Here is a 21,800-nt window from a genome sequence, read left to right on the forward strand (position 1 = left end):
GTGTACCCTGCATTGGCAGGCGGATTCTTAACCATTCCGCCATCAGGGAAGCCCCGGTGATTCAGTTTAAAGTCATTGCTTCTCCAAGGATGTTTCTAGAGATCTGGTCGTTCTCTTCCTGGTACAACAAGAAAGACATCTTAGAAATGGAGATTTCCCTTATAAATGTCTGTGTTTCTTACACAAGGGTGACTCCTCCTTGGTTTGCAGAGTTTCTTTCAGGTCTCCTGTTTCTTATAAAATAACCCGCTTAAAAAAATTAACATGCCAAAGAGACACATTTGGAGGTGACAAATTCTGGTCCCCCACAGGGCAGAGACACTGAAACAGATGTACATTCAAAAGACCTGTCCCTGGCATTCAGCAAACATGGTCCTTGGCCTTGGTTTCTTCATGTGTAAGTTGGAGCTGATAAAACATATCTCTGGGGTAGTTTTGGAAATAAAAAGTATTAAAAAGAAATGAGCTATCAAGCTGCAGAAGGACTTGGAGGAACCTTAAATGCATATTACCAAGTGAAAGAAGCCAATCCGAAAAGCCTACCAACTGTGTGATTCCAACTACATGACATTCTGGAAAAGGAAACCATATCCCACAGGGTTAACAGAAACTGGTGACTAACAGAAATTCTTGAGCTTGTCTTACAGAGCAGCAGGTAAGGGAACAAATTGTTTTAAAAAAAAAAAAAAAAACCCTCTGCTTGTAACCTGCCTTCAATTATCTTTTGACTCCTTAACTATCCCTACAGATAACACCTCTGACCTGTGGGTCGCTATAGTAACAGGGTGGGGGGCGTGGCTTAAGCCATTTTGAAACTTGGCATCAGCTCTTGTCCAGTTCATAGTCTGGTCCATGAATGACATTCTGGGCAACTTTTGGTGTAAAGCAAAGGCAGAGAAGAAAGGTCATAGCACTTCAGTTAAGTACAAATCTCTCTCCCCTGGAGAGTAGTATTTTATCAAACCCTGGCTGACATAAGCAAATATTTCATCATTTCCTTCATAAATAACTGGTTGTTATATTCAGTATAATTTACATCTGCTTTCAATTGTGGTGGATTGGAAATTGTTAAATAACCAGTGTATAATCACGGTCTGGTCAAGAAGACAGAGTCCAAAATAGGTAATTCATCAGAGAGAATTTAATATAGGGAATTGGTAAACAAGTTTTGGAGGACTGAAAAATCAAAAAGAGAATACAGGGAATGAAGAAGTAGTGTCTTTTTGAATTATGGTTTTCTCAGGGTATATGCCCAGTAGTGGAATTGCTGGGTCATATGGTAATTCTGTTTTTAGTTTTTTAAGGAACCTCCATACTGTTCTCCATAGTGGCTGTATCAATTTACATTCCCACCAACAGTGCGAGGGTTCCCTTTTCTCCACACCCTCTCCAGCATTTATTGTTTGTAGATTTTTTCTTTTTTTTGCGGTACGCGGGCCTCTCACTGTTGTGGCCTCTCCCATTGCAGAGCACAGGCTCCGGACGCGCAGGCCCAGTGGCCATGGCTCACGGGCCTAGCCGCTCCGCAGCATGTGGTATCTTCCCGGACCGGGACAAGAACCTGTGTCCCCTCCATCGGCAGGTGGTCTCTCAACCACTGCGCCACCAGGGAAGCCCTGTTTGTAGATTTTTTGATGATGGCTATTCTGACCAGTGTGAGGCGATATCTCATTGTAGTTTTGTTCATTGCAGTACTATTTACAATAGGCAGGACATGGAAACAACCCAAATGTCCATCTACAGATGAATGGATAAAGAAGATGTGGTACATATATACAATGGAATATTAGCCATAAAAAGGAACGAAATTGGGTCACTTGTAGAGACATGAATGGACCTAGAGACTGTAAGAGTGAAGTAAGTCAGAAAGAGAAAAACAAATACCATGTATTAACGCATATATGTGGAATCTAGAAATGGTACAGATGAACCTGTTTGCAAGGTAGAAATAGAGACACAGACGCAGACAACAAATGTATGGAAACTAAGGGGGAAAGGGGAGGGGTGGGATGAACTGGGAAATTGGGATTGACATATATTCACTATTAGTACTGTGTATAAAATAGGTAACTTGGGCTTCCCCGGTGGCGCAGTGGTTGAGAGTCCGCCTGCCGATGCAGGGGACGCGGGTTCGCGCCCCAGTCCGGGAAGATCCCACGTGCCACGGAGCGGCTGGGCCCGTGAGCCATGGCCGCTGAGCCTGCGTGTCCAGAGCCTGTGCTCCACAACGGGAGAGGCCGCAACAGTGAGAGGCCCGCGTACCGCAAAAAAAATTTTTTTAATTAAAAAAAATAAAATAGGTAACTGATGGGAACATACTGTAGAGCACACAGAACTCTACTTAATGCTCTGTGGTGACCTAAATGGGAAGGAAATCCAAAAAAGGGGATGTATGTATAAGTACAGCTGATTCACTAACCCAACATTGTAAAGCAACTATACCCCAATAAAACAATAATAATAACCAGGGGAAACAGCTACCAACCCTAGGGTTAGGGGAACAGAGAGCAGATGTGGGGTTCCCGGGCCCTAGAAGCTCAGAAGAGGGGCCCTGAGAGCTGGGACAGACTCTGAGGAGGGACCACGTCCCCGCTGTTGCCGGCACCTCTGCCGGCTGCCAGGAAGCTGATTTAGGGAGCACCACATCCTACATTTCTGATCGTTGGCATGGGATTTCTGAACTTCACTGACTGGGAACTCAGAAGAAACACTTAGGAGAGCAGGGGTGAGCCATGCCCCTCCCCCAGGAGCAGGTCCCTCGAGGCCCAAAGAAAATGGACATAACTTTGACTATAATTGGAAGCTGTGGCTATTATCTGAGACTGAACCTTGTCATTCTGGAATGAAGGCTGTTTTGCAACTCGAAGCCGCTGTAGACCTTATCCTAAAAGTCATCAGGGAAGTGTTGGGACTGCACATCACTGCTGGGCCAGGGAGAACTGCCCCACGGAGCACAAGTTAGGAACAAGGCAGAGTCGCTGTGACACTGCAACCCACGGGCCCTGCTAACCTACTAGGTGCAAATATAAGATGCCCACCACACAGTAGGCACGCACTGATCGAATTGTTATTTTGAATCCCAGGGCTCTGACTCCTCCCACGAAGCTACACCAAAGGTAAGGTAAAGAGAATGTTGGATTTTCACCTCCTCGAAGATTACAAAATCCTCAGGCCCAGCTCTGCCAGGAGCAGGGCTGTCTGAAAGCGGCTCTGGGATTCCCTGTTCTGAGCGGGAAGGGCTGCCCCACGCTCAGCTTCCCACAACTTACAGGGAACAGCCACGTCCTAGGCCGAGGTCTCCAGGTGCTGGGCTGTTCCCAGTGCCCGTCAAGCACCAAAACCCAGGCTGGCTGACCCCAAGCAGCTTGTGGGTCTGTAACCGATCAGGACCCTATGGGGTCCTCCCCCATACCCTTTGCTTTAGCTCCTCCCTGAAGGACCTACGTAACAGTATTTAATGCACATTTCCTGAGTTGTTTTGCAGATGTGAAAACCCCCCACCAAACGGAAGATGTTAACTACTGGATGACCTGAGAACGTAGCCCCAGGCCACCTGGAGCCCAAGGACTGCTCATGGTAACCCCTGTGACACCGCCCTGTCACCTCACCATCAGCCAATCAGAGAACTGTGCACGAGCTGATCCCAGACCCTGCGACCCCGCCCCCCCCCTCACCTGGCTTTTAAAAAGGCTTTGCCGAAACCCTTCGGAGAGCTCGGGGCTTCCTAGGGCATGAGCCCCCCGTCCCCTTTCGTTTCGGTACGTTTGGCCTCACGGTGCGTCGGGCACACGAACGTGCACTAACATGTCCTTCACTACCAAGGCTGCTTTAGAATTCGCCCTACAGAAAGGGCCAGGGGCTGTTCCCTGAAACATGCCAACTGGGTCTTGCTGACCCTGGGCTTGTCGATATTTCCTGTCCCCACCCCCCAATAAATAAATAAAGCTCATTCCTTTATCCATGCCATGGGATACTGTGGGATTCATCCCAGAACCCAGTGATGAGCAGTGAGGTCCCACATGTTACTGAGTCCAAGCTCACTCTGCTCGCCACATGACAGGCCAGTGAATCGGCAGACTAAAGTCTCAAAATAACCATCTTATCGGGGTTTGGATGCCAGTTTCTTTTATAGCACAGAGAGGGGGAGGAGATGAGGAAGTAAAGCCAAAAGGTCATAAGTTTTGCAGATATCCCCTGGAATGGCCCCCCTCTTGGAGGGAATGTGTTAATTTCTTCTTTCTTGCAGCCATCCACAGGTAGACAGGTCCGGATGTTTCCCTAAACAAAGGCACTTTGGTTTAACATTCAGGCAGAGGAGCAGGGTTCCCCGAGGCAGGCCGTTATGTAGAGACAGTATCCTTTTAGTGAACAGAAGCAGCGGAGAGCAAAGGTTCAAGTAAAAGGAACAGATCCAACGTGTAGCCTGATTTGTCTCTTCCCTGTTACAGGTAGAGTCCATCTGCATAAGAGTTCCAAACACAACACAAAGCAGACTGACACATTCAAGGCACTATAATCTGGTCTCTTTCTTTCTCCCCAAATGGACATACCTCTCCACCCCAAATGCAGGCCCTACCCCAATCAGCTCTTTACTGGGCCCAGCGCTACCCACTGAGAGACCCTCCCTCTCTTCCTCCCTAGGTCCCTCCTTCCTTCTAGGCCGGCTCAGATCCTCTTCAGCCGCCATAGTAGCTGTGGCAGAGGACACCCGCTGAAGGTCAGAGGTCCTGCTCCCTTCCCGGAGGGAGCAGTTGCTGCTGGAATGGCTGCCCAACTGGTCTCCTGGCAGCCGTGTGTTTAAGAAGCAGGTGTGTTTTCCTCACCAGCTAAGTGAGTAGAACCCCAAGGACCCAGAGGAAGGAAGGAAGGATCTTGGGTGTCTGAAGGAGCACGGGAAAGGCCACCTTGTCAGGACTGACTGTGCAGTGACAGTGACACAGTGAGAAATAGTTTGTACAAAAACTGAGACTTTCCGGCTTGTCTGTTACAGCAACTAGCATCACAGATCCAGCTGCCACCGGTTGCTGCTCTGCCTGACCTTGTACAGTCCTTACCAGCAGGGCCATCCGATGCCATGCTTCTCCTTAACTGGTTATGTAAGCAGAGAAAGTAGGGGGTCCCCCGAGAAAGAGAACCAGGCATGGCTTTCATGACAGAAGAGAAGCCATTTTGGGCCTAAGTCATTTGGGGAGCTAAGCCTGGCCACCATGAGTGTCCTTGGACAGGTCTCAGTAATTAACAATTGAAGGTAACAAAAGAATGCAGGGCTAAAGCGCCGTTATCAGGCAAGAGAAGTAACAATAGCAAAGCTAATACATCAGTTGCAAAGACTCCCCTTCCTGTTTCAATGGTAAAGATTAGCCTGAAGCGCTCCACCACCAGATCAACTGGAACCTAAGTGAGGATGACGTTGACCTTTTCTGACCCTTGTGACTTCAATCAAGAGAAGCTTGGCCTGTCAGCCACCCAAGCCCCTCCATGAATACGCACGTACCCTCAGCTTAAAACTTTGCCAGTTTTACTGTTGGGAAGACGCTGCTTTGGGGAAAATCTTACTTGCTGCAAATAATAAGTCCTTCCTTCTCACGCTCTTTGCCTTGGTTGTGTCTTGGCATGACTTCCACTGAGAAGTGAACCCAGTGTTTCGGGTCACACTACCATCACAGATCCAGCTGCCACTGACTCCCGCTCCGCTTGACCTTCCACAGTCCTTAGAGGCAGGGCCACTCAATGCTGGTTAGGATGCTGTGGGCTACAGATGTGAGGAGCACTAAGGAACTTGCCTCACAGATAGGAAGTTCAGAGGTAGGGCTGTTCCGTAGCGTTTGCACTTGGGTTTGTCCCTTCGAGGTCACATGGTGCCAGAAGTAACTCAGGGCTTCATCTCCTACAAAGTCTCTGTCTAAAATAGGGAGAAATAATGTTTCCTCATTGTGTCTCTTTTTCAAGAATATGAAAACTATTCCTAGAATTTTCTTAGAAGAGATTCCCTCACATCTCATTGGCCAGAATTGATCATATACGCAGTTAAAATCAAAGCACATGGAGCTGAATTACCATAATGGGTCAGACAAGACTCATTCCCCAGGCCCAGGGCTGGGGAGGATCCCAGCCTCACCTGGGGCACATGGCCTCTGGACACCTGCACCTGGGGTGGTGGTATTGGACAGGCCCTAATGATGCTGAAAACTCAGTCTCTGTGCACCAGTGCCGAATCAAATCTCAGAGGCAGAGTTTTGGGTGAGGTAGAAAAGAATAGCTTTATTGCTTTGCCAGGCAAAGGGGGACACAATGGGCTCGTGCCTCAAAAACTGTGTCCCAACCCAGGGGGATTTGGTGAGGAGTTTTATAACAATGGTTCAAGGGTGAAGTTACTGGTAAGGATCAGGGTGTGTGCAGGGCCTGCATTCCTTTTTTTTTTTTTTTGCGGTACGTGGGCCTCTCACTGCTGTGGCCTCTCCTGTTGCAGAGCACAGGCTTCGGACGCGCAGGCTCAGCGGCCATGGCTCACGGGCCCAGCCACTCCGCGGCACGTGGGATCCTCCCGGACCGGGGCACGAACCCATGTCCCCTGCATCGGCAGGCGGACTCTCAACCACTGCGCCACCAGGGAAGCCCTGCATTCCTTTAATCTGGTGTCAGGTGGTCTCTTGGTGAACTTCTCTGGTTCCTTTGATCTGGCCTCAGGGGGTCTCCTGATGAGCTTCTTGAGGTTATCAAACTGTGATCTTCTCTGCAATGAAGAATGCTTGGAATTCCCTGCTATTCCAGTGGTTAGGACTTGGCTCTTTCACTGCTGTGGACCTGGGTTCGATCCCCAGTCCCTGGCTGGGGAACTAAAATCCCACAAGCCAAGCAGCAGGGCCAAAAAAAAAAAAAAAAAGAATGCTAACATCTTCAAACATATTGTCATGTGTATCCCTTGAAGCGGAACCAGGACCTGCCCCGAGGCTGCACTATTGTTTCTGGGCTGCTCCTCCCTTGTCTCTGCATCCCCTCCCTTCCCTGACTAGCAACAGTTCCACTCTGTCTTTTGGAGCTCAGGGAAGGTCATGGAGGCTGGAGTCTGTTCCCTACAAACAAGAAACAGGGGACACAGAAAGGCTTCCATGCCCAGGAGCCCCACAGGGTCCTGCTTGGTTTCACTAACAGCATAATCAGATTCATATGTGTCCCATTTTTTCCTTTTATCATCTCAACCTGTGAAAGGTATAAGATACTGGGCAGGAGACCTGGATTCTGAAGAGCCACCAAGATGTCACAGGGACAGAGTTGGAGGGAAAGGTATGTTACAGGGCACTAAAACCTCAAGAAATGACAAGGAGGGACCAGGAGTCTGTAAACAATTACAACGACCATTACTCCTTGCTCCAAGGCTTCTCTTTCCTGCCTTGTGACACAGGCCTCAGTTGTGTCACTTGTTAAGTGTGGAAGCTCCCTAAGGCCTCCAGTCCCCTGATGGTAACTTTCTGCAGCGCCAGGACCGGGTCTTCCCTCTTCCTCTGCATCCCCATCCTCGCAGCTCTGGGTGCAGGGCTGGCATTCTGTGGGGACAGTAGCCAGTCAAGAATTGTAATGTTTACACTTCAGCTCTGTGGGAGAGCCTGTGATATTGTGATTTATAACAAGAAGTGTATTTGGTCTTCATCCTGTTTCTGGCACAGAGCTCCTAAAACCCTTGGAATTTCCTTAGTGAGAACAATAAGGGGTACTGTTTTAGCCAGCTCCTGTCCACCACACCCGAGGTTATGTTCATGAGGTGACTTTTGGAATGCACCTAAAGATGGGGCTGGTTGTCGGGGGAACCAACTAGGCGATTGGAGGGCTGGGCATTTCAGTCTCACCCTTGACCTCCGCTAAGGGGAGACGAGCTAGAGGTTGAAGCTACCAATGGCCAATGATTGAATCAACCATGTTTACATAATGAAGCCTCCATAAAAACCCAAAAGGATGGGGTGTGAAGAGCTTCCAAGCTGGTGAACCAGAACACATCCACGTGTGCCGTGCTGGGCCTCAGGCTCCCCGGGGACAGAAGCTTCTGCCTTGGACACCTCACCCCATATATCTCTTCATCCGGCTGTTGATTCCTATGCTTTAATATCCTTTGTAATAAACTCATAGTCTAGTGAGTAAACTGGTTCCCTGAGTTCTCGTAGCCGTTCTAGCAAATTAATGGCACCCAGGACAGGGTAGTGGGAACCTCTGATGTGTAGCCAGTCAGTCAGGGCACGGTTAACGACTTGGATGTGCACTGACATCTGAAGTTGGGGGGGGCGGGTGAGCAGTCTTGTGGGACTGAGCCCCCAACCTGTGGAATTCGATGCTGTCTCTGGGTAGATGGTGTCAGAACCACGTTGACCTGTAGGATACCCAGCTGCTGTTGGAGAACTGGTGTCAGAGCTATAGAACCCAACATCTACGAAATAGGTGCTTTGTAGTTGTATTGAAGCATGAAATCTGAATCCTATGCTGTGAGGATGGTCTGTAAGAGGAGATCAGTCAGCTGGTGGGGGAGGTTGGGAGGTGCTTTGCAAAGGCTACACTGAGGAGTGAGATGGACCTGAGTTCAAATCCTGCCTCTGATGCTGAGTGACCTTGCGCAAGGCACTCAACCTCTGAACTCCTGACTCTCCCCTATAGAATGAGAAGTAATTTGTGCCCTGCAGCGTTGCTTGTAGGCACATAGAGGGGCTCCAAAGTTGGTGACTGACCTTGACATTGTGTTGCTGTCCTGATGAACACACCTGGAAAGAGTGAGAGGTCTGAGTGAGGAAACCCACCCCGGGGCTGTGACCCAGCATTGGAGGCAGGTTGCTAGGATACTGAGGCAGGTTGGAATCGCTGGTGGGCAAGGAGCCAGCAGCTGCTCAGGGTTGGGGGATCACTGGAAAGAGTTAGACCCAGAAATCTTGGGGCAAGGAGGAAGGACCACCTTCAGACTCCTGGGCATTTCTTGAAGAGTTTTGACCCTGGTACAGTATGCTCTCCAGCGCTACCCCTATGAAGCATTGGTGATTTCAAGACTCACAATAAAATTCCTCCAACCACCTGGCCTCTGAGCTCTTCCACCTCCTCACCCGCTCTCAGTGCCAATGGCTTTCAAATTTGTTTGTCTATGACCCAATCATATGTGTGACTCGGGACACACAGGCACCATGGGTACAGACCTCAATAAAATAAGGCTTTATCATACGAAACTTACCCTTCCTACACACATTGATCTCTGCTACTTCCTGTTCTGTTCTATTTCAATTTTAGAGATGCACTAACTTAATTTTATAATCCACTGATGGGCTGTGTCTCTCACTTTGAAAGACACTGGCCTCGATTTTTTTCATGGCTTTGCCCCAGCCTTAGAGACCAAAATGTTGAGGAGGAACCAGCAAAGGTGGGCTGAGACGAAGTAGCCAGTGAGGCAGGAGAACAAAACGCCCCTTCACCACTCAGTCCAGGTATGCACCATCTCATCTCCTCCTGTCTCTCAAACTCCTTCCTCTAGAACTTTGAACCCAACCATTTTCCCACCCTATCCAGAGCCTTCCATCCCTTGACCTTGCCACCTGCCCCTGCCTCTCCTCCCTCCTGATGTCACTTCCTCTTTGTCTGGTTTAGATTATACAGCTCATAATAAATCATGCACTCAATGATTCATTCAATCAACAGCAACCCAGGACCCACACTGTACCAAGCGCTGTTCTAGGTGCCGGAGATACAACAGTGAAAAAACAAAGGCTCTGCCTGTGCAGCGCTTTTTATTGAGGGAAACAGACAATAAACAAATAAAGCAGAACATTGAAGCTGTTTCAGTATAACAGCCAGTGCAAGAGCCTAAGGCAGCAGGGTGCCGGCGGGTCCCAGGGACAGTGCAGAGACCGGCGAGATCAAGAGAGTCACGGGGAGGGGGTCAGACAGGAAACAAGAGACAGATGGCCTCACAGGCTATTCCAAGGACTTTGGGTTTTAGTCTAAACGAGGTGGGCTGCCATTGCAGGGTTGGGGGAGAGGAAGGGTCCTGATCTGACTCAGGTCTTCAAAAGCTCCCTCTGTTTGGAGAATAGATTCTGGGGAAACAAAGGAAGAGGATGCAGGTTAAGATACCATTGGATTAATCCAGGTGAGAGATGACGGTGGTTTAGACCAGGGAAGTAGGGGAGGAGGATCTAATTAGGAAGGTCAGTCTAACAGCATTTGCTGATAGGAGTCAGGAGGACGCCAAGGTGTTTGACCTGAGCAGCGGAAAGTATGGAGCTGCCTTTTACTGATAAGCGCAGACTTTAGGAAGAGATTTGCTGGTGAGGGAATCAGGCATCGAATTTTACCTACATCAGTCGGCAGTCCAAACAGAGGAATACATGGTCAGAAGTTCAATATATGAAGTTCAGGAGGGGAGTCCAGGAAGGAGCTCTAAACTGGGAAATAAATACAGCAACCAGCTCTCTTGGGTGTGGCCAGGAGAAGTGTAAATAGCTACAACCACTTGGCATTTTTTTTATGACATCATAAGATGATATCATCCATCAGAAATTCCTCTCCTAGATACCTACCCAACAGAAGTGCTTACATGGGCGCACTAGGAGATGTGTAAACCCTTGTTCTTAACAGGGCTGTTTATTATTGCAAAGAGCAGCCAGGGAGCTCCCGGCGGGAGAGTGGACAAGTAAATTGTTTTTGTCACATGATGAAATAGTGTATAGCAGTGAACACAAAGGGGTCTGAGTCGTGCTTTTAAAACTATACGTCAGATCATGTACTCCTCTGCTCAAACCCCGCAACGGTTTTGCGTCTTTCTTGGAGTGAAAGCCAATCTTTACAAGGGCCTGCAAGCTCTCTGCTGGATCTGGTCCCCACTACCTCTCTGTCCTCATCGTTTTCTCTCTGGTTCAGGCCAAGCAGGCTGCCGCCTTCCTGTTCTTCTGCCTGAAAAACTCTCCCCCAGATACACACCGGCATACTTCTCACTGCTCTTCAAGTGCCACCCTATCAGTGGGGCCTCCCCAGCTGGCCTCCTCATTGTAATCTAGCCCCCTTAACCTGCTTTCTTTCTTTTCACAGCCCAGTCCCCCCAGTTTGTGTCCCCCAAGGAGAATATAGGCTCCTGGAGGGCAGGACATTGTCTGGATGGCCCTGCCACTAGGGCCACCTCCAGGACGGCTGAGCCCCCGCCCAGATATTCTTTCTCTGGGCTCCTATCTAGATAGACAATTGGAGTCACACAGAATCAGCATGTCAGCACCATTCCGGCAGCTCAGTCTCGCATGATCCCACACCGGCCGGCGGCACAAGCTGACCCCCGGAACTGAGGCCTGGCCGTGGGGCCCAGAGCTCCTGGGCTCAAGTCCATGCAGGGGGTAGAGGGTGGGGAGTGGGGATATGGGGACCCCACCCCAGTCTAGAGGCAGCACTGCCTCACTCACAGAAGGTGTCACTAAAAATTATTGCAAGAATACCCTGAGCTTGATTTTTCTCTTTCTAACCTCCTCTCCTGTCCAAACTCTGGCTAAGAGACCACAAACATTCGCCTAAACAAGGGCTGCCCACCCTGGAGTGCAGTTTGCCGGCTCGCACTGAGAGGACGTCTCCGAACACAGAAGAGGGCATCCCTGCCACGCCCAAGGCTGTTATCTGGGGGCCACGCCCAAGGCTGTTATCTGGGGGGATTATTCAGGGAAGTGGGGCATCTTGACTTGCATGAATGAGCTTCCTGGACCCCCAGGGCTCAGGCTGGCCACATAGAACTGCTTCCGAGGGGATGCAGCCCCCGCCGCCTTCATTAATGAGCTGGAACCACAGATCAGATCTCCCAATGGCCTCTCGTGGGGCTTTTCTCTGAGGCTCTAGAGGGCAGAGGCCAGGCTCTCTGCTCCCTGGACCTGGGACTGAACAGGTAGGTCTTGGGCCAAGATACTGCCGTATCTCACCAATCTGGATTCTCTCAGCAGCACTCACGACAGAGATGCTCTAACGCCCGTTTTTACGAATGAAGAAACTACAGCTCAGAGAGGTTAAGTAATTTGCCCAAAACCACACAGTAAGTGAGGGGGTCAGGATTTAAGCCACATCTGTTTGCCTCCAAAGTCCACAGGACCGGCCTCCTCTGCCAGGCACACGCCTCTCAGGAACGCAAAGGCCTCCGGAGCCTGGGAATCGGAACTCCCTGGCGCTTGAGGCCCAGCCTTCAGTGCCCATAACAGGAAACAGGGTACGTAGGTGCCTAAGAGGCAGAGGAGGGGCCCCGAATACAAGAGCCTGAAGTATTCCCAGTGGAGGGGGATACTGTGGACGCTGTGCTGGGTGCCCACCTGAGCAGAGTTGGCCGGACCCCAGAATGTCCAGTGTACTTTCCAGACCAGACCCTCCTGCCCTCAAGCCAGGTGCCCACTCACTGTGGACAAGTCACAGGGGAGGACGAGTCCCAAAGTCGTGTGGGGTCACAGCCGGGGGCCTCCAGCTGAGGTAGATGCGGAGCTGTCCTCACAATGGACATTCACCTGCCCAGGCTAGACAGGCGGCCTTCTCACCTGGCCGGTGCTGGGAAGAGCAGCGCCAGCTCCTGTGGGGGAAGGAGCCGGACCCTGGGGGAAGGAGGTCAGCCTCTCTCAGAAAGAATTCTCAGAAAGTCTCTGCCCACTCCCGGGACGGGCAGGGGCGAGCCCTGGAGCCAAGATGAGCGCTCTGGGCGAGAGAAGGTGGAATTTCCCCACAAAAGAAAATGGCAGGAATTTAATTTTTGTTTCTGAGAGGAAGAGGATAGCGATGAGAGGGCAAAGGAAGGAAGAGGAGTGAAGGTGGGGAAAGAGGGAGGGATGCTCAATAACAGGGAGCCAGAGCCGGGCTGCAGAAATGTCGGAAATGCCGCAAGAAGCTGGTTTCATAAGAACATGTGGGCTAATATCCAGTCTGCAGCCTTCACTGCTGCTCTGTACGTTCCCTCCATCTCCCTGGGCACCTGGAAAGCCTGCCACACCACGGATGCCTCGCGGTGGGGCGGGAGAAGGTGGATTTTGAAACAAAGGGAAAAGGTTGCTAGGTTGACAAACAATATTGCTGTCCGGGAAGAAGCAGGACGTCAGGGTCACTTGACCAAGAGAAGGCACCCCGACCTCCACCCCAGGCCACCTTAGAAACGGTGCGGAAGATGTTGGACTTTCCACAATGGAGGCTGAAGAAATCGGCCGGTATTATCTAGATGTCGACAGATGTGCTAACCCAGCTGCCCAGAGCCTCCCTCCTGTTTTTTTTTTTTTTCTTTAGTTACTAACATAATTGTCACTTCTTTAGTACCCACAGTCCAATGAAGACTGGGAAAACTTGTTACATAAATAAAAAGGATTCATCCTTATTTCCACTAGGAATCTTTCCAGCACCGTAAGTGGTCTGGATGTACTTAGCTTACTGATATGCAGATTCCTTCTAATGAACTACAAGGCAAAGAGCAGAGACGTATCTTCCCCTCTTCACTACGGGTGCTCAGCTCCAACACACTCTGAAGCTATAACACTGTAAAGCCCCAAATCAAAGTAAGATGATGATATTATTATTATTATAAACAGGTTGCTTAGTTGATACATGATCCCCAAGCCCAGACCCTTGTCGGTCTTAGAAGGAACAGAGCCTTGAATAAAAATTGACAGGGCTATCCCTTTCCATCAGGGTCTAATCATGACCCCATGGGTCGCTGCTTTGGGCACCTTGGGTGCCGGTTTTCGAGTAACACCCAGAGAACTTTCTCAGCGCAGTCGCGGGAGATGCCCCTTGGTGACGGCATGCACCGCAGCCCTGAGTTAACCTCATCACTGCTCTGAGCCTCTGCTTCCTTATCTTCAATGGAGACCCCAATACCTACCTTCCGGGTTGTAGGGATTAAACAGGAAAGCCCCCTCGATGGTTAATTTGATGTGTCACCGTGGCTAGACCACAGTGCTCAGACATGCAGACAAACATTATTCTGGGTTGTTTCTGTGGGGCTGTTTTTGGATGGGATTTACACTTATATCTGTGGAATTGAGTAAAGCAGACTGCCCTCCATAATGTGGCTGGGTCTCATCCAATGAGTCGAAGGCCTGAGTAGAAAGAAAGACCAACCTCCTCTGACATCCTGCAGCAGGCAGCCTTCAATCTTGAACCAAAACACCAGCTCTTCCTGGGGCTCCAGGCGGACAGCCCACCCTGCAGTAAAGGTCACTGCCCCCAGGGCTGTTGTGAAGCTGAAAGAGATAAGCTTTGCACAAAAACTGTGGGGTTCTATCAGCTGTGGGTCTTATCAGATCTTCCAGCCTAGGTACCCAGAGTCAGTGTGATTCCCAAGCAGCTCCGTCGGGGTGGATGACACACTCATCTGCATAAACAGCTTCTGTCATTGCTCCATTGCTCCGTCGGGTGGATGACACACTCATCTGCATAAACAGCTTCTGTCATTGCTCCTTGGGGTGGGCAGGGGCGTGCTGTCTTGTGGGTGTACGATGGCCCGGTGAAACATCACCACCTTCCTCCTCCGGGAGAGATGTTCCCTGCTGGGTTGAACTTTCAAGGCAAAAATCTAAGTGTACGTGGAGGTAAAGGGGCTTAAACATGGAAGTGCCCTTGGAAAGGGTCTGGCCACGCTCTCATCTTGCCGTTGGGGAACAGAGAGGGGACCCATTTGCACAAGGACAGTTGGAGACAGAGCAGGAGCAGAGCCCTGGCCCATTGTCCTGTGGTTTCAGGTGACCTATGTCAATGAGAAACAAACCGGTTAAGGAACTTTCTCTAGATCACACTGCAGCAGGTGGTGGAGCGGGATACGAACCCAGATCCTCCCCATTTGAACCCAGGCTCTTCTCACGGCCCCTGAAGGGGAAGTTGAGAGACGCTGGGCACAGATCTGTATTATATACAATGTTGTGTGTATATATATATTGTGTGTATATATATGTGTATACACAACATTGTACACAATTCTTTTCCCTTATAGGTTATTACAAAATATTGAGTACAGTTCCCTGTGCTATACATAGGTCCTTGTTGTTTATCTATTTTATATATAGTAGAGATAAAATAAACAGATTCTTTTCCCTTACAGGTTATTACAAAATACTGATTGTAGCTCCCTGTGCTACACAGTAGGTCCTTGTTTATCTATTTTATGTACAGTGGTGTCTGTATGTTCATCCCAAGCTCCTACTTTATCCCTCCCCCCCTTTGATTTCTCTTGACCTAAACCACCGCCTTGCAACTCCTTTCCCTCCCACAGCTCCACAGAGATCTGCGTCAACAAAGTGCCACTCAGCACACGTCTATGGAGTGCCCTCTGCGTGCAAGGCATGGTGACATCAGATCTAAAGGGAACCAGACTCACCAAACGTGGGGTGCAGGGCCACAAACCAGGAAATGGACAATTACAGTCCAGAGGAGGAAGCAGTCTGACAGTGCCAGACGAGGACTTGGAGAGCACACAGGGAGATGGGCTTAGGAAAAACCTCCTGAGAAAGTGACCTGTAAGCTGAGACCCCGGGTGCTACAGAGGAGTTCACTGACACGGTGAACAGTGCAGGCTGGAGTCTTTCTAAAGCCCTAATCTGATCAAACGCCACCAGCCCCCAGCCCCTCCCCACCTCTGACTAGCAGCCCTCCTTGGCTTCCCGCACCTGAATGAGAAAATACAAACTTCTGAGCATGGCCTGCATCCCGTTGGGGGCTGTTTAGAATAGCTCTGCCACCTCCAAAGGAGGACGGCAAGTAGAGTGGCAATGGCAGCAAGAGACTTGGGTCAGAGGCAGATCTGGGGGCTGGGGTGGGGGCATAAGAAGGAGGTCAGTTAGCCCACAGTGAGCCCTGGAATGGGTGCGCTCACCCAAGGGAAGGGAGCAGAATGGGAAGAGAAAGAGGAACACCAAGATTGAAGAAACCAAAGCGTCCCAAGCCAAGGCGGGCCAGGAGAGGCAAAACCCACCGGCAGGTGCCATTGTGTGGACCACGAGCTGGCTGCTGACCCGTTTCCTGGGGCCACACGCACGCACGGGAGGTAGACGGCCTGGTTTTGAAGCCACTCCCTCCCTGGGTGTGGGCTCTGCTCAGTGTGACCTCACTTAGCCTCTCCCCTTCGGTCTCCTCGTCTGTCAAATGGCTTAGTAATAGTACCTGCCTCTTTGGGTGGCTGTCTGAAGATTCAGTGGGTCACCACACGCAAGCACCCAGAACAGCACCTGATACACAGAGCTCGATAAGCGTTCGATTAGAAAACATTACAGGCCGAGGAGTGAAGGCGCTGGAGGGGGTGATGCTCTGAGCCTAAGCTCATCTTTCGAGGAGTTTGACTCCAAAGTGGGGGAGAAAAACAGCAGCTGACGGTGATGTGGGAGTCAGGGGAGGGTTTACTTTTTAAAACAGGAAAAATCTGAGCATGTTGGAATGCTGGCTGGCTGGAGCCCCGAAGGAGGGGAAGGTGGAAGACCTGGGGAGTAGGGGGCAGAGGCGGAAGGTTTCAGGTGCCCAAGGGAGGGCGGGAGGGAGGGGAGGTGGGGCAGATGCCAGTCAGTGGGTAGGTGGGTGGGAGTGGGAAGCTGGGGCACCACCTTCCCTTTACTCCCCCGGAGGAGATGATGTCACCGTCCGGGGAATGAGGAGGTGGGCAGGAGGCCAGCCGAGAAGGGCAGACCCGCCCTCGAGAGGAAAGGGAGAACCTCTTCCTATCTGTCCAGCCGAGAATAACCCCTCCCCTCAGGGACATGACGAGTCACAAGACGGTTTCCCAGCACATCCTCATGCCACCCTCGCGACAGCCCCAAGGGATATTTTTGTCACCCTCACTTGTGGGAAGGAAACCAAGTCCGAGGAGGGTTAAGACAACAAACCTAGAACCACAGTACAGCGTGGGGCTGCCGCACTAGGGCTCCCCCAAGGTCCTCCTGGAGGCACGCGCGCACACTCACACTCACACACACACACACACACACTCTCACATATACACACACATACACTCACACACTCACATACATACACACACTCACATATACACACACTCACATACACACACGTTCGCATACACACACATATTCACATGCAGACACACACATACACACTCACATACACACACACACATACACACACACTCACATATACACACACATACACTCACACACTCACATACATACTCACACACACTCACACGTTCACATACACACACATATTCACATGCCGACACACACGTTCACATACACACTCACATCCACACACACACACATACATACTCACACACACACACTCACATACACACACGTTCACATACACACACATATTCACATGCAGACACACACATTCACATACACACTCACATACACACACACACTCTCATACACACACGTATACACACTCATTTTCTCTCTCTCTCTCACACACACACACACACACACACACACACACTCGCGCAAACACCCTCCCTAAGGGCCTGGCCAGAAAGGGCTGCCACCCACCGTGCCAGGCAGAAAGTTGCTTGGGAAAACGCCCCTGCTACAGGGATGACCTCGAATGTACCCTCACCCAGGGGGAAAGTTAGTCAGTTATTCACAATGAAGAAAAGCAGGCGCAGGACAAGGGGAATCGTGTGCTAACATTTGTGTCATAAGGGGGATGTGCGTGTGCTTGCTTCTAAGTCATGGAACATGTCTGGAAGGATGCCAACAACTGTGCAATGGTCGCCTGGGGGAGGGGAGCTGGCGGCCGGAAGGAGGGAGACTTTCAGCGGACTCCCTTCTGTGCCTTCTGAATTTTGAAATGGTTAAATGAAGACATGGACGCTTTAAAAGACAAACTAGTGCTTTGACTGTGGTGAGTAACACTCTACTGAAAACACACCCCACGGCCAAGCTCCGTGGTGATGTCATGACTGGAAGCCCACCATTCCACCCCTGGTCCCTCTGGCCCTTCCTTTCCCTCTCCCTGGGCTTCTAGAGTCCACATCTTACCTTCTTCAGCCTCTGGCCCTGAGGCATCCCTGTGAATCTGAACCGCAGGAGCCAGGGACCCAAGTGCGGGCAGCCACAGCCCCCCAGCTGCGGCCCTCGAGGATGTAGCGGGCAGACCACATCAGGTTCTGTGATCTGGGACTGTCCTCGTTCACCCTGTCTGGTCGCCACAGTCACTCACTCAATTAGGTCTAAAAATGTACTTGTAAGGAAGTCACAGTAAGAAGGGTCTAAAGGATTCCAGGGACCCCCAGTAACAGCCATACTGGGGGCCCCGTAACTCAGGAAGGGGACATTGCCCAGGACCCAGGGCACTCTGGAGCCCGACCACCTCTCGGGCGGGCTGCCTCTTTTCCTGCTGTTTCTGGGCAACTTCCTGCTTCTCCCCGCTCTACCACAAGGCCCAGCCCATCCCCAGCACGCCAAGGTGAGCACAGCCCTGACGGCAAAGCCCCACCAAGGACCCCTGGCCAGCCTGTGGTGGGGCTGCTCTCACGTGGGTGCTGCTGCTGGACCACCCATCCATGGCCAGAGGAGACAGGGCCACATGATCCAGGACAGTATCTCTCAGAAGGGGCTGTGGGCCGGGGATCCTATGGTATCCCCTAGGGATCCCAAATCCCTAGGACACCTGCAATCCAAGAGCCTTAGTTCACCCCCAAGGCTGGCCTGGCCTCACCTGACCCCTGCGGAGCTGCCTCTCCTGGAAGTATTCCTATGAACAGAGGGGAAGGTACCCTTCCCAAGTCTGAGAGCCAGAAGAAATACCTCTGATATTTGTTACAAGGGAGAAGGTCCAGGTTCATAAACACCTGACTACAAAGGACCCACAGAGGCACAACCCAGCTTCCTGCCGCCTCTGCCGCCACAGCCCCTGGCAGCCACCCCACTTGCTGTTATTGCCAGGACTCCAGCAGTGGTGAAAGTATTTGGAGATTTTGGGCAAATCCATGCACACAAAAATAGAGAAAAGTAAACCACAGAAACAGCGTGGGATTTTAAATCAGAAAGTTCTAGATTTTATCGCTACGTCTGCTACTAGCTATACGATCTTAGGCAAGACCCTTAACCTCACTGAGCCTCAGTGTCTTCATCTGTGAAGTGAGAGTGACAATACCTAATTCACAAGGTTGATGTGAGAATTAAAGAATGCGGATGACAGAGCCTGGTAGAAGCCAGAAAACTTGCTTTCCCAGCCTCCTTTGTAGCCAGGTAGCAGGCGTGTGACCGAAGCTTCACCCACCAGAGGAAACCACCTGAGGTTTAAAATTGGGGAAGTGAAGAAAGAGTGTGAGGAAGCAGGTACCAGGGCGGCTGCATCTCCTGGTGATGAAGGAGATAGAGGCGTGGGGGTCTGGGACTTGCTGGAGAGGAGGTTCCAGTGTCTGGGGGACCAGTGTTGGCCATATGAGATGCACTGCCCATGACCAGAGATGGACTCAAGCCTTCGCTGATCTAGTTAGAGATAGGGTCTGTGTAGCCTGCAAGCTGGGTTCTCTGGTCCTACTGGAAGTTCCCTGGGAATCAAATATCCTAAAATAAATTCCTTTTCTGACCAAAACATGAATGAGTTTTATATTTTGCAACTAAGAACACTGACACACACACACACACACACACACACACACATAAACTACCTGATTTATTTTATTTCAGTCTTAATGAGGTATAATCGACATATAAAATTGCAAGATATTTAAGGAGTACATCATGGTTATTTGATATACATATACATTATGAAAGGATTCCCCCTATCTAGTTAATTAACACATCCATCACCTCACATATTTATCTTTCGGTTTTTTTGGTTTTTTGTTTTTCGGTAAGAACACTTAAGTTCTACTGTCTTAACAATTTCAATTATACAATACATTGTTATCACCTAAAGTCACCTTGTTTTACATTAGATCCTCAGACCCTTTTCATCTTATAGCTGAAAGTTTGTACCCTTTCACCAACCTCTCCCTATTTCCCCACCCCCCACCCAGGCCCTGGCAACCTCTTTTCTACATTCTGTTTCTATGAGTTTGACTTTCTTTTTCTTTTTAAAATTCCACCTATAAGTAATAACATGGAGTATTTGTCTTTCTCTGTCTGGCTTACTTCACTTAGCATAAAGCTCTCAAGTTCCATCCCTGTTTTCACAAACAGTAGGATTTCCATCTTTCTCGTGGCTGAATAACATTCCGTTGTATATACATCTTCTTTATCCATTCATCCATCAGTGGACACTTAGGTTGTTTCCATATCTTGGCTATTGTGAATAATGCTGCAATGAACACGGGAGTGCAGATATCTCTTTGATATCCTGTTTTCCTTTCCTTTGGATAGATACCTAGAAATGGGATTGCTGGATTATATGGTAGTTCTATTTTTAATTTTTTGAAGAACCTTCATACCATTTTCCATAGTGGCATAGTGGTTTTAATATCAGCATAATGCTGGCCTTATAAAATGAGTTTGAAAGTGTTTCTCCTCTTCTATTTTTTAGAAGAATATGAGAAGTATTTTTATTAATGCTTCTTTAAGTGTTTTGTAGAATTCACCAGTGAAGCCACTTGGTCCTGGACTTTTCCATCTTGGGAGGATCTGATTACTGATCTAATCTCCCTACTAGTACTAATTAGTTTGTTCAGATTGTCTGTTTCTTCATCAGTCAGTCTTGATAGGTTGTATGTCTTTAGTAATGTATCCATTTCTTTTAGGTTGTCCGATTTGTTGGCCTATAATTGTTCATAGCAGTCTCTTATGATCCTTTGTATTTGTGTGGTCATTTGTTTCAGTTGTAATGTCTCCTCTTTCGTTTGTAATTTTGAGTCCTCTCTCTTTTTTTCTTGATGAGTCTAACTAAAGTTTTATCTATTTTGTTTATCTTTCCCAAAAAACAGCTCTTAGTCTCATTGCTCTTTTTAATTGTCTATTTAGTCTTTATTTCATTTATTTCTGCTCTGATCATTGTAATCTCCTTTCTTCTACTGACTTTGGGCTTAGCTTGTTCTTAGTTCCTTGGGGTATAAAGTTAGGTTGTTTATAGGCGATCTTTCTTTTTTCTTAATGTAGGCATTTATCACTATACACTTCCCACTTAGAACTGCTTTTGCTGCATCCCATGAGTTTGGGTATGTTGTATTTCCATTTTCATTTTTCTCAAGATTTTTTTTCTCTTTCAATTTCTTCTTCAACCCATTGGTTGTTCTGCAGCATGTTTGATATCTACATATTGGTGAATTTTCCAGTTTTCTTCTTATAATAGATTTCTAGTTTCATACTGTTGTGGTTGGAAACAATGCTATGATATGATTTCAATCTTCTTAAATTTATTGACTTGTTTTGTGGCCTAACATATGATCTATCCTGGAGACTCTTCCATGTGCATTTGAGAAGAATGTGCATTCTGATACTGTTAAGTGGAATGTTTTGTAAATGTCTGTTAGGTCCATCTGGTCTAATGTGTAGCTCAAGTATAATGTTTCCTTATGGATTTTCCTGCTGGATGATTTGTCCACTGTTGAAAGTGAGGTAGTGAAGTTCCCTGCTATTATTATATTGCTGCCTATTTCTCCCTTCAGGTCTATTGATATTTGCTTTATTTATTTAGGTGCTCCCATGTTGGGTACATAAATAGTTACAAATGTTATATCTTCTTGTTGAATTGACCCCTTTGTCTCTTGTAACAGTCTTTGGCTTAAAGTCTATATTGTCTGATATAGGTATAACTATCCCTGCTTTCTTTTGGTTTCCATTTGCCTGGAATATCTTTTTCCATACCTTCACTTTCAGTCTATATTAGTCCTTAAGGCTGAAGTCAGTCTCTTGTAGGCAGCATATAGTTGGTCTTGTTTTTTATGGCATTCAGCCACT

The sequence above is a fragment of the Pseudorca crassidens genome, chromosome 11 (genome assembly GCF_039906515.1).
Source record: "Pseudorca crassidens isolate mPseCra1 chromosome 11, mPseCra1.hap1, whole genome shotgun sequence".
Classification (NCBI taxonomy): Eukaryota; Metazoa; Chordata; class Mammalia; order Artiodactyla; family Delphinidae; genus Pseudorca; species Pseudorca crassidens.